Here is a 14,580-nt window from a genome sequence, read left to right as displayed (position 1 = left end):
ATCTTCGTGTCACCTGTTTCTGTACTTCATTTTATTTAACTTAATTTCAATTTCAATTTGTAATATTTATATATTTTTTGTAATATCTGCATTAACTTTAAAGCGCCCCTGAGGTGATATCTCACAAAAGCGGCGCTATACAAATCATCCAATAAATAATAATTACTAATAAATCGTTAAAATTTCGCGCGAAAATTAAAAATATTGCACAACCTTTGAGATATATTTTATCACATGTACACAGAGTTATATTTTTTTAGTATGACTAAGTTATACGTCAAGTTTAGCGTGCGCTAGCCGATTCTGTCATCGTTACAACTTACTTGTTTTTTTTTATAAATTATATTTTTTAAATTGTCCCGTCTTACTGCATAATGTGTTTATAATAGTAATGTACAATAAATAGTTTCCCAATAAAATCTATTTATACAATGTTTCCGGGGCCTGTGCACATACTTTGGGAGATGATTGTTTATTATGGTAGAAGTTTTATTTATTTTTTTATTTATTTGAGACACAAACAGGACATCTAAAGTACGTTCTTGTGGTAAGTATAAAATAAATTTGCATACGAATATAAATTTCCCTAGACTAATGTGTCTGCAGTAATCACATTTGCACATTCACTATCACAACAATATCAGTATTTATTTATAAAAAGCTTAAAATTAGAAAAATTACAAGACATAATAATTTAAAAACACGTTTAAATTAGGTATATAATAGAAAATATCAAACCATCAAAAATCAACAAACAATATATTTTTATTTTTTTTTAAGTACAGAAATCGTGGAGATATCTCTTGAAACAAGTTTTATTATTTACGAAAATATCTATGCAAGTTTTAGCAATATCGTTTTATGATCGAGATATTCTAGACATAGGATTAAAATAACCAGTGTTATTGGTAAAAATTTTGGTCCAAAATATGTTAAGGTTTCTAGTGAATTTGGGCCTGGCGTTTAACTTGATTTGATGAACTATGTTACTATCTACTTGATTATTTACAATTTTGTAAAGCATTACGAGGTTATTTATGTTTCGTCTTTTAACTTGACTCTCCAATTTGAAATATGAAGGTCTTTGTTCGTAACCGTTAAGTTAAAATTATCAATAACTTTTTTCGTACCCCGTAACTGTTTTCGTAACCAGAGAAATATTTATTCTCCCTCATGTTGTAAAAAATGTTTGAAATAAATTCGATGATAGTCTTTTTTCCATAAATAAATGGTTTTCACAATCAAAAGAGAAAAAACACATAACAAACACGACCTGTGCGTTAGGTTAGGGGAGGGGGTGGTGCGTTCGAAAATTACGCAGTGGTAAGTTAATCAATTTTAATCTTCAATTTGCAATATTCGCAATCTATTATTTCAATTTTTATTTTGTTGCCAATCAAAAGAAAAAAAATTCCTCATTCCAAAAAACATCGTAAAAACTAATAACTTTTTTACGATGAAAAAAATTTCTTCCTTAAAATAAAGTATGTTTTGAATGAAGGTAAGGCAGAGTTCAACGGATAATTTTTTTTTACATAAAGAGTTAAAACGATAAATGTATCAGGATTGCCGTCGTTGGACATATTTAAATATATTTGTTAGATAAAGCAATGCTTGCGTTTGACAGATATTGATAAATAATCATCCTACTGTTTACTTTGTAATATCGATTCTGCTTCTTTGTAAACGCGGCTGTGCTAGACTTCTGATACTTTCAACTAAATGTAGATTTTTTTCCAGACTAAATCCGGAATCTCCTATTAAACAGACTTTTGTAGGTATGTATCCGAAAAAGGCAGTAGAATGGTGGATGCCATCATCTCCCTACGCAGGTAGCCTAGAACAAATCATGGGTGCTTGATGTGTTAGAATAATGCATTTTTCTCAGAATCCACATCTCAAATGCACCATTATTATACCATCAAGACTCACCTTGACCGTCATCGGCACTGGTGAGCTCATACATGTTTTATTGATTACCGACTAATGATTATTATTGCCAGGTTTCTTTACTAACCGTGCGTTGATGTTTTACATATAACATTGTAATATTGCAGGAAATCTGTGTGCTGTACTACACTATCCTCTTGATCACTGATCAGTGAGGTCTGCCGTCGTGAAATTTAATCAGGTAGCTTTGTCTGGAAATTTGAGATAAATGCAAATATTCATGAGGATGATGAGGGTCATAAACTTTTCTAATAATCGTAAATTTCTATGGTAGTAACGTGATATCACACCTAGCACACCACAGTAAGCGGAAAATGTTGCTTGTGTTGTTATGGAGGACTTAGCTAGCTCAGTACACACGACGCCTGGTGGGACCCAAACACGATGTCAACTCAGCCACCGACCGGTCAAATGCGCGTTGAGATGAGATGAGATCATAAAAGTAAGAAAAAATGAAAAATGTTAATTTCTACAGCCAAAATATAATAATTTTTAAGTTTGTTTTCAATTAATGTCATATGGTTTTTCCATCCAATGACATCATATTCCTGATAAACTCCTTCTGTATATTTTTTTGTAAGGAGGAAGTATTCAAACAAATTCGGAGTTAACACTATAAACTTGATGGCTTATAGGAACAACGAAACAGTTATAATATTATGCATTTACTTCAAAGCAAATATAACATATTTAGTGTTTTAACTAAAATATTCACACAAACAAAACAAATATTTGTGAAAGTTAACATACGTTAATGGCTCCGTATATGTGATTGCACAACTCGACGATACGATTTGAAGTGACAAGATGTTGTGTTCAACAATAAATCATTCAAAATATGAATCCGCTTCTGAATATGCAAATGATTACAAATCAAATTTACAGCAAAATTATTAGTTTGTATAATTTTTTGAATTTAGAAAAACTATAAATATTTTTTTCAACAGTTGCATATTTATTTTGTGGCTTTAAAAGTAAAACGGATGTAAACAAAGCATTTCAGGTTCACAATGATTTTTACTGCGTATATTTTTAGTTTGGTTACAAAGGTAGTGCAATGCAGCAAAATATGTATAGTTATATTTATTTACACAAAAAATACTTGGCATAACTTATAATATTATCATCGTGAGCAATGCTAATCTTCGAGCTTTATGTATCTTTTAAAATGGCTCTAAAATTTGAACATTTATAATTAAAAAAGTTGATGTTTACTCGGATTTGCACGGGGTTATGAATGTGTTTTAAGTAAAGTTTTGATAATGTGAATTCTAGTCTAGATGAAAACTGAGTGCATTTTAAGGTGGCAAATACATTATTGAAACAATTTAAACAACTTACTATTAAAAAGTATTTGTTGCACTTGATCATGCCATTTTTTGGCGTCCTTGATTTCTTCTACCTTTATCTACCTATTCTTCTTACACCCCGTTTAATCTTCATCACATACGCCACAGTTAACTGCACTTAAGCAATTGATTAATTTAATCGTTCCATATTTTTTCAGGTGTCTCCAACCTTGTTCATCATTCACTGATGTACACCACATTATCATTATTAAAAAACTACATGATATCGATTTTTATTGGACTTAGAATCTATTTCTAGTGCAGAGAAAATGAGTCAAGTCTTCGTCGGGCGTCCCCAACATTTTAAACCCTATTATTTTAATTTTCTAAGCACCCCTTGTATTAATAAGAACAAACTTTGAATTTTCAGCGAAATCGGTACTGTAGTTGTGTCTTTACGGTACCAACAAAGAAACATTTATTTTTAATGATAAACTAATGTTTATAAGACAAGGTTTTATGCATAGCGTAAAGGATAACAAATAATTAGTCGCCTGACATATCGACATACAAATTGAAAATATCTCCCGAATAAAAATAATTCCTGTTGGCGGCATTTATTTTTACTCGGGATATATTTTCTATTTGTATTGATATTTCAGGTGACTAATTATTGCTTATTATTATTTATTTTTCAGATTAATGTACTGTATACAATGGATGTTAATGATATAAATTTTTTAATTGACCCATAATACAAGATATTCCAACAAATCCAATTATACTATTCCCCCAAAAAAACCTCAATGGCACAAAGACAATTAAACTTTCTTGCTCCAAAAATATTCAATAATTTAACGTTAGAAATAAAATCAATAACCAAATACGACAGTTTCAGGAAAGCGCTCGGGGATTTTTTGATGTGTGATTGTTATAGTGTTAGTAGCCTATTCCAAGTACTCAGATAGAGGTGTTTATATTGTTTATATGCGTGAGGATGCGTCATATGGGTGTATGTATACAATACATGTGTTGTTATATGTATATAGGTATGTCTGCTGCTATATACACATGTGTGCTTGCATGCACACATATTAAAAATTATATATATAATTATGTACATTTTTACAATCTAATGCTAATTTACTTCTTTCTCCTTTCTAATTTCTATCTTCTACTTTTTATTACAATTTTTCCAAAATTTTAGCTTCATCTATAGTTACTAATTTCATATGTTTACACTAGATTTCATATTTCATACAAAATAATTACACTCAATTGGTCACCATGAAACAGGCAGCCGCCTAGTATGGCGATTCATTCTATCTACTTTATGTAAATTTCAAAATAATGTTACATGTATTAAATAAATAAATTTTAAAAAAATGATGGGGAATAAAATAACTTATTATATAATGAACCGTTGTTTATGCATTTATTTCACCTCCGCGGATATTCCTCGTTAACCTCCCACTATATTGATAAGTCAATAGTTATAACAAACCGGTTGGAAGTATTTGTATTCGTTAATTCGCATCAATGATCAGCTGGGTTTCACCAGCTCTAGTATTTGGTGGCCGCTTATTTTGCTTTTCTTTTTACATTGTATTGTTGCTCCAATAATATTCTCACTTGCTCTGTTTACGAAATCAATTATTGCGGGCAATTTGATTGGTTTTGACTATTTGTAACTTGGAAAACAAATTATATTTTCTTGGTATTTGGGTCTACTTTGTAACACTCATTTTCGTTGGGTGTTTATTTTTAATACCTATTGAGAATTTTGGTTAATTGATGCTTTAAATCATTATCGTTATTAATATTTTTAGCATAGTGAATATGTTACTGTATCTTAATTTTTATATCAGATCGTAAAACGAGAGACAGTAAAATGCCACAAATAATTATTTTGATTTTGTATAAATTAAATCAATGATATTTGTTATAATGACAGAGCTATTTCTTATAGGGCGAGATTTAAATTTTTAAGAAAACTACTCGAAGATTACGCAGATTATGAAAGAAGCATTCATAAACTAAACCGTAAAATAAGCCCGCCTTAATGTTTTTGATTTTTATGGAAATGATTTTAAGAGATGCGATGTTTCCGTAAAAAATCCTTTAAATAATTTCAAAGGGAAAAACATACTTTCATTTCGGACTATGTACGGAGAAAACTTACTGACAAAAAATATTGCTAGTTTATTAAGAATCTCTTTAAATTATTCATTATCTAGTTAAAAACGAGATTGCAGGCCCTAAACGAATGAATTGATAGGCTTCCCGATAAACTATTTTTAAAATTCCAATGAACTGAACTGAACTGTTTGTAACTATAAGTGACCAGCTCAGGTACGGGGGCTCCATCGAAGCCAGAGTAAAGTTGGCCTCTCAGAAGCTGGGCGTACTGTACAGGGTCCGCAGATACTTTAATAGTACACAACTGCTCACCCTGTACAAATCGCAAGTGCGCCCTACTGTCGAATTTGGCAGCCATCTCTGGTCTGGAGCCCCTAAATACCTGAAAAAAACCCTTGACTCTGTGCAGAAACGGGCGGTCCGTTTGATAGATTCCCCAATCTTAACAAACGGACTGCAATCTTTAGAGCACAGGCGTCAGGTAGGTATGATGTCCTTGTTCTATCGGTATTACAATGGAAGATGCTCTGAGGAACTAGCGTCATTGATCCCTTCGGCACCGGTGCGTAGTCGGGATACACGCCAAACGCGCGCCCAACATTTGTACACAGTTGACACTTGTCACATGAGAACGGGTCGCTTCTACGATTCGTTCTTAAGTTCAACAGCTCGGCTGTGGAAAAAACTGCCGGCCTCTGTGTTTCCTCCCTCCTACAACATGGGACTCTTCAAGACCCATGTTCACTCCTTCCTCTCCAAAAAAAGACCCTCCACACAGCATCCCCAAAGATGACATAGGCCCCGAGGGAAATTATTTTCTTCAGGGCCTCCTGTGTGGAGTAAATATAAAAAAAAAATGAATTGTCACGATATCGGAACAAGTCTTCATAAAAATCCTAACATTTTTGCATTTTGCCATTTTATATATTATTAAGATACGCATGCATGCGTGTTCATGCACGCAGGTGCATGAACACGCGTTCCGATATTATTACGAATTTACTTAATGTTTATCAGGAAGCGGCCTGCTGTCCCGTTTTTAACCAGATTACCAATAATGTGAAAAGATTTTTTTATTAAATCTGCAATACCCACTTTTCTCCGTGTGGCATTTATGTATAACATGAGTTTTTATAATATCTGATATTTAAGTAAGTTTGCAACATAATGAAATGAAACAAATACAATTTTTTTGAAAAACATGTTCCCCTATTATTAATTTTATCATATTATGAATGAAGGCAATATATTCTTAAATGGATCTAAATTTCGTAACAAACAAATTATTTTATGCGAGCTTGGTTTAATTTTTAAAGTTGTGTTAATTTCATTGAAATCTCTTTACCCATATTTTATACAAAAATACCACATTACTCGATTACCAATTTTAAGAAACTCCTATATCTGTTTCAAAGAAAACCTTCAGTTTCCTTTGTTCATATTTATTATATAGGTAGAATGAGTTTTTGCATAGTAAAAAAAAATACTATTGCAAAACTAGGAAGTTTAAATCTCACACACCTTTCAAACACACCTACTTATCATTTGTATCACGATAAACTTACCTTCATAACATTATAAGTATTGTTCTCTCAAGAAGCAAAGTTCAGTATACACTTAGCCTATATCAACTGTTACCTTAGCTGCAAGACCCTACCTTTCCCGGACTTAGCCTTAGAATCATCAGTCAGTCGGTTCTCGGGTCTAACGTAGTCAACATTGCTTAATGCAGGCGCTGTTGGTTGTCATCAAATCCGAGAATAATTTGTGCGAAACGAGTACAAACGTAATTACCGCAAGACTTTGGACTTAAATTCATAACATGCCATGAAAAATTCAAATGCTTTAATTTTTCAGTGTTATAGGTAAGATTTTGCAACATTATTATCATGTACGACACATTTTCAGAGATGGAGAAATTTGATTTTTTTTAAACTTAAAAATTTTTTGTGTTCAAAAAAAGCATGATTTTAAAGCATCTAACAACAAAATGTAAAAAAAAACATTTATGTAATTTTTTAAAACATAAATTTTTATGTACATTTTGATGATGTTAAAGACTTGAGTAAAGTGAAAAAAAATTATAACAGAAAAAGAAATTTGGAATTTTTGGCAATAAAATTGAACTTGGGATATTTTTGATTGCCAAAATGTGTAGAAGATCAATAAGAAGCTGTTTAAAAACATATTTTATAGCTAGCTCCGTGTATTCGCTACGAAAATTTTCATTGTCGTCATGCGTTCCCCTCACCCCCCTCGCCGCCTCACGTGTCTGCATCCGCAATACCGGAGGAATGAAAGTCACCGAGCCGTTGTTAAAAAGTTCCCGAGGCAACGTCTAACGAGCGAGCGCCGCAACGGACCGTAAGTCTTCAGTCTGTTTATGTTCTTCGGGCCGATCGCTTGGCCTATATGACTGTCCGAACTAACTCTGAACCATCTACAAGAACAAGAACTCTTGACCCTTACTCCGGTTACTAGTACAAACAATTGAATCAATCAAAAGACATCCAAATTATTTTACTTGAATATTTTGACTTATTTTTATTGGTTTCGCCCAGTGCGAAAAATTTCTCTATGACAATAATTTGACTGTTAAGTGCACATTTATTATTGGACGTGTTGATAAGAGAACATTACAGACAAGACAGTTGAATTAATACTCGCGGTGATTTGTGGTTTCACCCAGGATACTCTCGTCGGTTAAGGTGAGTCAATTGATATCATTTTTATTATTATGATTAACAGATCAATTCCTAAGGAAAGTGAAATTTATCACATGTGTAACCGACTGTTTTTTCGGTTAATTATTTTGGTAATTAATTGATTTTAAACGGTTTTTTATCGTCTCGTTGTCAAACGCAAATGAAATATTTTGAGAATATCGAAAAAATAACGTACTCTCGTAAAAATCGTTCAATATTATTAAAATCAATTGTTTGGTGCATAAAATATAAATACTATATTATAGTATATTTATCAACAAAATAAAAAAGTTAGTGCATTGTATTTCGATTATCTGTTTTTAAATTTGCATTTTATAAAAAAAAAATTGTTGAGAAAAATTTTCGTAATTTTTCATGAATATTGATTTTTCACAAAAACGGCGCTATATAAATCATCTAAATATTACTATAAAAATATTTTAGCTAATCTTAAACACTATAGATGTTTTCAAAACGATAGATATAATATATATGTATATCGGAAGAATAATTATTTCTAATTTAAAATACAAAAAAAAATAAATTATAATATATCTGTAAGCATGAGACAAAAAAAATCATTTATAATAGGTTTATAAAATACATTTAAAAAACGGGTTGATAAAACTTTACAACCTTTTGACCAATAAAGATGTTCAAATAATTGTGACAAAAATGTTATTTTAAAAACAATACAAATACCCCAAACAAAATAACAATTAGTAGCATTATATGTGTTCTGTTATCCCAGAGCACGTGACATATTAATGCATTAATTAGCAAACTTAGAAAATATCTATCATATCACACATATGAATTATATCGAATAACCCGTCGACATTGACCGCTGTTTGCCTTTTTTGTATTCAAGTTCAAATTGGTAGAGGCTTGATATGAATTTACGAAATTGCATATAAAACTTGTATGGTCGTTCAAATACTCATTTCAATTTCTTTTTTTTTTGTGTATTAACATTATATCCGTACGAAATATTGCAATGTTGTCACTCGCGTAGTTAAAACTATTTGAAAAACGCACTAGCCAGTGCGGCAAGCATGTTGAATGTAAAATAAATAAAACTTGAATTTATGTTCAATGTAAATCATTAAATCAACAGTTTTTCAAGATCGAACTGCCATTAAATTGTATTTGTATTTTGTATTCAATAATTACTCTTTATATTTAATGACAAATGTGTTAAAATTCAAAATCATAAGCCATCGATTTATAAATAAGCAAAATGTATTGTTGATAATTATAAACAAACTCGGTAAAATACTCGTTTACAAACTGTTAACATAAAAATTGGAGAGTGCTAATCGAAAGTGAAATCGTGGATTAGTTTTATTGAAAAGAAAAAAGAATTTTTTGGGTCGTGTGGCTAAAACTTGTTGATTTTATTTATTTCTCTGTCAACGATAACTTAAAATGGGCAACTTGTTGAAAACATATGATTTAATGTTGTTTTAAAAATCTATTTCCTGTAGGTACTTTACATCATAATTATCACGATTTACAAATATATTATAGCACCAAGGTTTCTTTCAATGCTTGAAATGCGATTAGTTTTACATATTTTTTACCTTTAATAATCAATAATGCAGGTGTGTGTATATGTATACACCCAGTTCTTGATAATTTATTCATTTCTGAGAATTTATGATATGGCTACGCGTTTATGACACGAATAGATATATTTTATATAGTTGGTTAATCAAGTACCGCTAGAGTAATTACTTAGTAGATTGACGATATTAGTGAGTTGATTATCATTTCAGGAATGACAAGTACGGTGATTCTGTTTTGACCGTAATGCCAAATGATTCTGTATTCATATTGATTAAAATGGACACATATTTCAATTTATTATAAAAATTTCTTCCAAATTCTAAAACTATTGGCATCAAAGTTTTTCTATTGACTTGTCACATGTAGGTAGTTACATACCTATAATATGCTCGTGTTAATGTTGAGTCCATATTATTTTATTTAAAATCGTTATTTGATCGATAACCAGCTGTAGGAACGTACTCTTGTGTGTATGATTTATTAGTATGTGCGCGCTTACATAATATTTCTAGGAAATGCATTCTAAGCTTTGCCATAAATCGTCTTCTTTGGTCACACCATCATTTCTTTCAATGGATTTGTTCTAGTCACACGGTGCCTACATGTTATCTTCGCTGTTGTGAATGTTATAAAATAAATGCGACAAGTGGTAATGTTCTTATGTTTTGTACGCGGAACTTTCTCAACATGTTCGAATTAATCATTGCAGACAGCTGTACATTGTTATAGCACATCTCTATCTCACATTTGTTTCTCTCCATTTATGCTTAACCGTCTATAATTAATACATGATGAGATTCTCAAATCATATACCTCTCTGGCGACGAGTAGGTCGCATTTGTGGGAAGTTTTTTGAAGGATTCTCACAAACTACGCCTTGATATGAATTAATAGTGGATGGCATCAACAGATGAGTCAATCAGTATGCTTAGAAATGTTTTTGCGATGGATGTTTTTTTTGTAATTCCTGACTTTATTGCAATAAATAATGATGACAAAGGTCTGTTCACGATGTGCGATTCAAAAAACGTCATATTGCTAATATTTTTGGTATAGTATCGGCAAAGGAATTCCCATGTAAATTTCACAAATTTTAAACCTAAACCTGTTTTAAGCAAAACAACACTAAAATTTGTTAATAATGATTTCCTTTGATAAAAATTCGTCAGAAAAGGAAACTATTTATAACTTTTATTATCACGAATTAAAAAAAGGGTGTATACTTTAATATATTGCATCATCTTGAGTGTTTACGAGTGTTTTGTTGTTGTAATGATCAATGGTTTTATTTAGAAGTTTTTTCACAAAATCACGATTTTTGACGTGATGTCTGAGAATCTGATATCATGGGTATATTGCCAATGAACTCAAGTAGCAAACTGCTTCATCGACACTTCTAGAAATTAGAGACTCTTCTATAGGTAGGTGATATCAATGGACGAGGTATTTTTTATTTAAAATAATAAAATGGTATAGTAAAAAAGATTGAGCCGGAATGCTTTTTTTTAATATTATACAGTTAAAATGTTGCTAAATAATTGATATTTTTTAAAAAAATCCTTTAAGTTTGACATTTAGACTCTACTAAGATCAATATAGAAAATGGTTAAAATGCCTTGTTAACGATTAAAAAAAAAACTTTTTCGGTAGGTAGGTACTCCAGGCGGCTTCCGTGGTCGTAGGGTAAGAGTCTCGACTAGCAAGCTGGATATCGCGGGTTCAAATACCGACGTGCGAAAATAAATTTTATTTTATTATTTTTTTACTATATAAAATAATATAAGTTCCAAAGTCGAAAATACTCTCAGTATCACCCTGGTGTAAGACCACCATTTAGAATTGAAACGGTGCTTGAAATGGCTTTGGCCGTGTTTGGTGTCCAGATCTGAATAGCCATGAACTTCCCCACCTTCTTCTTTCCCACCTTCTTCCCCCTCCCACTACCTTAAACCTCACAACATACCCCGATTGGGGAAGCCATAGTTTCATTGGGTCCAGACAGTTAGGAGCAGTTGGTACTCTTGTGCGGATTAACAAAAAAAAGTTATAATTTTTAAATTTTTGCAATATATGAATTGAACATCAAATCCAATTCAAATTAAATACCAAAACATTCATAAACATCGTGTTTCCAAGTTGTTACTGTCATTTCTCGAAACCTTTAATCATGACTTGCGAAGTCATTCACGAGGTTTCCAATGACCCGGTTTAGTTCTGCGTAAACGTGTTATGGTCAGACAACTCTTAAGGTGATGCTGGTAAAGGCTGATAAAAGTAACGAACCTACGAAAAAATATTAAAAAATATATATTAAAGAATAAAAATGAAAAAAAAAAAACTTTTAAACTTATAAAACTTATTAAAAATTAAAGATTACAAGCTTTTTAAATGTTGAAATCTAAAATAATCCTTAACTCATCTTTTTCTTATTTTATATCCAAGCAAATTTTAGTGATGATTACGTATAGTGGGTATCACAGCCTTTTGTAACAGAAAAGATTGAAAAAAAACATTGATTTAACTAAAGAACTGACTACTTATGTTTTGGTTTCAAAAATATTATGATAACCATGTGAAAAGGATCAACTAGTAGAAATAGATTTTTTTTTAGTTAAAGGTTCTTCAACGTTGCATAAACTTTTATATTCAGTGCATAGTGTTAGTTTAGTTTCCTAATCAGACCAATATTTATTTTCAACCGTTCTAATAACTAATATTAGTCACACATCAGATAAGAAAGCGTCATAAACACCATCTATGTCAAATGTAAAATCAGTTTGCAATGTTAACTTACGAAAACTGTATTATTACTAACTGTCTTGAATCGTTTTTATAACATTTTGGAATTCCTTATAATTTTTATTTTTTATATTTCTTTGTCATTTATAAATATATTGTATAGGTGCAAATATTGAATCAACGACTAGAAATGGAACATTATTTGTCTAATATTGTAAATAATTGCTGTTTATGCTAAAATATATAAATGACTGTTTTTTTCCTGAATAAAATAAAAAAAAATAATATAAACTTTGTTAAAAAATAGTTACTTATAAACGCATTGTAATTAATGGTGGATAAAAATTAAAATATCAAGAGTAATATTATTTTTTAAGTGTGAATAACTTTTAGAACGACTGTATTTAAAGTGAAGCTGCTACAGCGACTAACCACGCAAGGTTTAAATGAAAGTAAAGAAAGCTAGGCCGGTATGGAATCTGCATAATACTTGTGTTTTGACAGGCTTTATTCATTCATGAGGCTGTTTTACAAAATTTCATGAACATTATTTTTTGACAGCTAAGATATTGGCAGCCCGTTTAAAATTGAGGCATTCGTTTTTTTACCGGTTGTTTTCAATTTAAAGTTAAAGTATTCATATTGAAAAAAAAATATTCGAATTTGTAGCATTTAATATTAAGAATGTGAATTTAATTTGAATTTGAGCTATTATTCTCTGTTTAAAATTTGAAGTCAATTTATATTTGAGCTGTTTGATATTTAAAATTTGCAGTTCATTTGATTTTGAGCTATTCGATATTTAAAATTAGAATTGAGCTACACAATTTTTTAAATTCTGCTTTCCGTTGATGATATTAAAAATTTGCGGTCAATCTAAATTCGAACTACTCGATTTTTTAAATTTGCGGTCAATCTCAATTCGAACTAATCGATTTTTTAAATTCTGCAGCTCACCGATATTTGATATTGACAATAACGCGACCTTTATAAAATTGGTAAAAACGAATATAATCTTAATATTAGAGATCGGTTATTAGGAAGTTATGTGCCTATTATTAACGTTGCGGATGCGGAAAAATAATTTATTGTTTTCTATTTTTGTAAGACGAAGTTGAAATTTATTTTCATGGTTAAATTAGTGTATTTTTAATATACAATGGTGAAATTATGGATTTTGAAAATGTGTCTAGAATGCCAATGTGTAAATAAATATTTCATTCGCAATAATTCGTTATTTTGCTTCATTTGTCATCTTCTCTTGAATGTTTTTAGATGAACATTCTAATTTTTTAATAAAATCTCTTTTAAATATTTTCCCACTCAACTGGTCTTTCCCGTCTAACGATATTGTAATTCCTAATTCCGATAAACTCCGCCCACTCTTACCCCCCCCCCCCTACTTCCCCTTCTTCTTTCCAATTGTAATCTATATTTAATTTTTTACTTCAACATATACTTACCCTTGAAGAGGTGAACTTCGTTCATGTAACATGTAGAAGTTGTATGTAATTAAGTGATGTAAACAAAGTTACTTAAGTTTTAATAAAATAAATAATGCCATCACAAAGTGATAAGTTTCCAGAAGAAATCTTCTTACTAAACGCTTGTTAATGGTCAAGTAATTTTGCGTATTGTTAGCTGCATACTTAAATATTTGCGCCAGTCATTTGGTTCGTTCTTATACCGTCAGAGGGGCAGAGTGGTCAAATTTTGCCTGCAGATCATACTTACCACAGACAATGCTTTCGGGATTTACCCGAAACACACGATTTGAATTCGACCAATCAGAGATCGTCCAGACGAAAGCGTAATAATATTATCAGATATTTTAGACCAGAGTGAGAATAAATAATTTTGATAAAATAAATGTTTTCAGGACTTTTTTTTCTACAAAATTGATGTTTTGAATTTCCTGAAATGTCACGCGCTACGTGACAAAACCTTATCTGATTTATTTTGACAGTAGTTAAATTGAAATGTAAGCCTCCTTTGATTGGATTTTTATTTGTTATACTCCCAGTACATTTTTTGAAAATTTATAAACTTTTAAAATTACTTTTTTTATAAACGCAAAGACTCAACTGCACCCAATTATCCAGAGTCAGTGGGTCTATGGCATCCCAGACTGGGGTATTCTGTGAGGCTGAAGGTACTATATTAGGGAAAGGGAAAGTTGGGAAAAACTT

At 30.9% G+C, this 14,580-nt stretch overlaps 1 protein-coding gene across 2 annotated transcripts in view; it reads left to right on the top strand.

The window, feature by feature from the left end:
* The first annotated feature begins 7,768 nt into the window (after positions 1-7,768).
* LOC149423733 (uncharacterized) overlaps positions 7,769-14,580 on the top strand; it is a 290,673-nt gene continuing 283,861 nt past the window's right edge. For both annotated transcript variants that reach the window (XM_089631785.1, XM_089631783.1), the window contains exon 1: positions 7,769-8,086. The gene's annotated coding sequence lies outside the window, so the exon portion shown is untranslated. The remainder of the gene's footprint in view (positions 8,087-14,580) is intronic.

The sequence above is a fragment of the Hesperophylax consimilis genome, chromosome 5 (assembly GCF_061612785.1).
Source record: "Hesperophylax consimilis isolate HC1 chromosome 5, BYU_Hcon_1.0, whole genome shotgun sequence".
NCBI classification, from domain to species: domain Eukaryota; kingdom Metazoa; phylum Arthropoda; class Insecta; order Trichoptera; family Limnephilidae; genus Hesperophylax; species Hesperophylax consimilis.
Note: the sequence above shows the minus strand (reverse complement) of the source record. Positions and strands in the feature narration are given on the sequence as shown.